The sequence below is a fragment of the Acyrthosiphon pisum genome, chromosome X (assembly GCF_005508785.2).
Source record: "Acyrthosiphon pisum isolate AL4f chromosome X, pea_aphid_22Mar2018_4r6ur, whole genome shotgun sequence".
Classification (NCBI taxonomy): domain Eukaryota; kingdom Metazoa; phylum Arthropoda; class Insecta; order Hemiptera; family Aphididae; genus Acyrthosiphon; species Acyrthosiphon pisum.
In genome coordinates, this window is record NC_042493.1 from 106,764,719 (window position 1) to 106,769,068 (window position 4,350).

The window sequence follows — 4,350 nt, forward strand, 5'->3', positions numbered from 1 at the left end:
CCAAATTACGTGGTACGGGGCGTCAAACAGCTGATGATCCAGATACTGGGAATCCTAGTCTTGAAAATGCTGTCATACCTATGGCCAATTCATAAGTCAACAGGATATACAATGGTTTTCAGAAAAAATCATTCAATTATTAGTTATGGTTTGGCAAGTGTTCAGCTCCAATTTGGAACATTTGCTAGCGAACGTTTGGGAACAACCTCTTTAATGTATCTACCCGTAGACAAACCATATTTCTATATGTCTCCATCAGAATTTAAAAATATTGTATCACATATACGTGGCGTAAAAGTGTTACAAGTTTCTTGTAAAGTAGTAATGAGAAATCCACGTACTGCATTTGAAACAAATGCGTCTACGAGTAATTTAGCTACTTTAAACCAAAATAAATTTGTTCAATATGCCCATGGTTTAGTAAATAAAACTAGAGGTTTCAATACTGTATATGAATTTTCTACGGCTACTAATCCAATGACTCCAACTAGTTGTTCAGTGATCGATGAAAAATTTATGAAAAAAGTAATAAGTGCAATGTACGGTACAGCAACAGACAATTGGCTAAAACCAAATTGGACAGTTGGCGCCACTCTACCATGTTCATTTATGAATTTACCTATGCAATTTCCATCTTACTATTCTATGTACGCGAACTCGGCTCAAAATAGTGGACTTATAGGTTGGCAAGATATACAAAAATTTATAACTAAAATGGATGCCAGTGCTGCAGTTGGTAGTACAATTGTTGAATATACATATAAACCTACATTGTCATATTTAACAATGCCATGGGCTTCAGTATTTGCTGGTAGAACAAATACCAAAGGTACAAATGTCGAATCGTTTAACGTTGCCGATACTAATAGTATATCATTACCTAACGCGTTTACGTTAAATCGATTAGACGGTACTTATAAAGCCGATACGACAAATAATTATGCATTATTGACAGACGAAAAATGGAAAGAAATATTTAAAGACGAATTTAATAGATACATAGAACCTTTGGAATGTGGTCAATATATCAAACACGGATTACGCCCGTCTGTATCAGCTAAAATTCAGCCTTCATTACATGTTGGAGTTTGCCCTGTGCCACAATTAACAACAACAAACGCTAACTTTGTACCTGATAAATTTACTGATATAGAATGTATGTGGGATATTGAAACAGAGCTTGTTTGTGAATACGGTTTACCATATACGTACACTTCATTCCCAACCTGTCATATTGAACTCGAAGGCACGCCCATGGTTGTAAATAATACTACAAAGGAATCTATGTTCTACGAAGAACTCAGTTTGTTCAACAATCAATTTATATCACCTTCAGCATAGCAATTAGAGTCAACGACCGCTGAAACAATAACAACGTCTCAACCACGACCTTTGATAAGACCACAGTCTGTAGTTGATGTGTTACAGAGACGTGCACAACAGCAGTCGATTATACCGGAGGAGGAAGATATAACTAGTTTACATTATGTAAATGTATTTGATTAAATGTATAATAAAAAAAACAATATATTATATATGTGTTATAGTTTATTAGAACATGATAAATAATATGATATTACATAATAAAATTAATATTAATTACAACGATTATAGTAAAATGTTATTCTACATTATACAATTTAAATAATTCTAAGATAAACATTGGATTAATTTTTTTATCGTAATTACGGAGAAAAGGTGCACTTTGCCAATTATATAATTTTATTCTAGTTTGAAAAGCGCTTTGTCCGAATATAGATAAATTGTCATTAGTTAATATAATAATTGGTGGACCTTGAAGTGGTTGATCACTTTTATATTTAACTTGAACTCTGCAAGAATCTCCACCTAATAATGCTTTCAATTCGTTCACGTGATTGCTTTCATAGTTTGGTTCATTCCAAAGTACGAGGCGTTTGCCTGCTGCTTCCATAAACGCGAAATTATTCGTTTTATTAGCAGTACCCAAACACCCGTAATTTAAAAAAAACGAAGCTACAGCGTCAAAAAAAAAATTTTTACCTGCATTAGGTGGAGCTAAAATAGCCAACGTATTACATTTAGGTACACGTTTATCGAGTACATTTATTAAATCTATTAAAAAGTAATAGACATTTTCTGTATTATTGTCGAATTGGTATAAAAGTAATTCGTTGGCTATTTTCACAGATTCTGAAACGTTATAATAAACTTGATCAAAAGTACGATTATACGCATTGAAATATGGGTGCACCTTTTCGTCAGCATAGTAATTTTTATAATCTTTTAATGACCAATGCATTAATTTAATCCCCCATAATTCTATGTCCCTATCTACATATTTGTCTTTGGCGCAAAGATAATTAAGATTTGAATTTAAGTAGTATTCTTTTATGTTTTTGTAAGCTTCAGGGGGACAACAAGGATATTGATATAAAAGATCTGGTATAGTTAACGGCCCATCTTCCGAACCAACCCCTGTGCCTTTCGTATTTTTTTTATATTTTTTAACTTTACCATTTTTTCCCCCAGAATCTTCACTATGTTCGAGCTCATTCTGACGGCCTGATGATTCGCAGGGAATGTCCCTCTGCATCTCGCCGTCGCTCCCATCCAATACTCCCCTTTGGGTTTGTCCCAAATATCTTTGCGCCTGTAACAAGTTTACAATGTTTAATACGTTGTATACATTGTGGTATAGTGAGTAATGAATAAAGTCTTTTCATTTGCCTAATATTTTTTTTATTACATTTTATTCCGTGTCTCATACTACATATGTTACACACAAATTTTGAATGATGTTCATTAACTGTTAAATACGAAAAAAAATTACCCTCCATTAATTCATATCCCCAATCATAACTATTTAAATATAATTTATTATATGGAATACAACATAGTGTTTGAAAAAGCCAATATCCCATTCCTATTTCTATATGTAATACGTCACAAAACTTATGGAATTCGACACTATATTTAATATCATCGAGTGTTTGTATATAATTATCATGATGTAAATATAATTGTTTTACTTCGGTTTTCATTATTTTATGACCTACCAAACGATTATAAAATAATTTTTTTCTATTTAAAAAATTATATCTTAAATTTAAAATAAATTTATATAATACGTACTGATAAATATTTATATCTATCAAATAGTCGTCCATTTTTTCCGACGCCTCCAATTGCGTGGATGCGTCGGCCGCCCTGAGATAGGTATCGCAATACGTTTCTCCAATCGACTGGCCTGAAATCGATTGCTCTAGAAACGCGACGTAATCCCCGTCGCCCAAAGCGAGACCAAAATGTTCCTCGAAGGATGAACGAGCAACGGCAGGTGTTTCCGGAGTAGCCGCATATATGGCTGATGTGGACGTGGTCGTGGTGTTCGGCAATGACGTAAAAGTGGCTGGGGGGGTAACGCTCAATAAGTGTGTCCAACTCTCGCAAACAAGCCGGAACTCCGCCAGCTCCACCCGGCACAATAATTCGGGACACATATCTAAAATGAAAAAAATTTAATATTTATAAATATGTATAAAATTAAACTACAATACCTATGGATTCCAGAGACAAATTCCGCAGCCAAGCTACGTCCAAATCTTTCAAGGGCATCCTCATAGTTTTCCTCAATAGTTGGTATTGTTTCGTCATCACTGATGAATTCAGGGTCATATTCTCCTCCCATATCGCCTGTATCTTCGATTCCATCCATTTCTTGGGGTGTATAACTGTCTCTACTACCACTATCGGACACATTATAAATATAATCATCAGTAATGTCACTACCGGATACTCGTTGGTCGTCGTCGGGAATAAGATATCTAAGAAACTCAAAAGCTCCTCCTCCTGATCCACGTCTTTGAACATCGTCTCCTTCATCCAATTCTTTATCTGAACCAACTTCACTTGTTGAAGTTGAGCCTCCATTGTCGATATTATGGTGTCTTCTGGTGTCGGCGACAACGGTGGTGACGTTGGCGATCGTTTCGTCTTTTGTTTTTTCGCTGTTGACGACGGACGATCGCTTCGACGCTTCAATGCACCACTTCCTGAAGATGTCTGTTCCACTAATTGGTTCATTTCTGGTGTTTCGTTGCATATGAACGACATAACGTTAACAGAAAATTTATGTTTTTATAAGTAATTACTCGTAACAACGATTAGTACATCAACTGTAGCTCGTTGTTACTTTCAGACTTATTGAAACATACTAAATAATTTTTATGTTTAGGCCCTATTTATATAAAATAAGACAATGAATGTTATTGATACTTACCGTAGTAGATAAACTACTAATAAATAGCGATTAAAATTATCTACATATAATATTACATAATACGTGAACTTTTCCCTGCTGGATGCTTG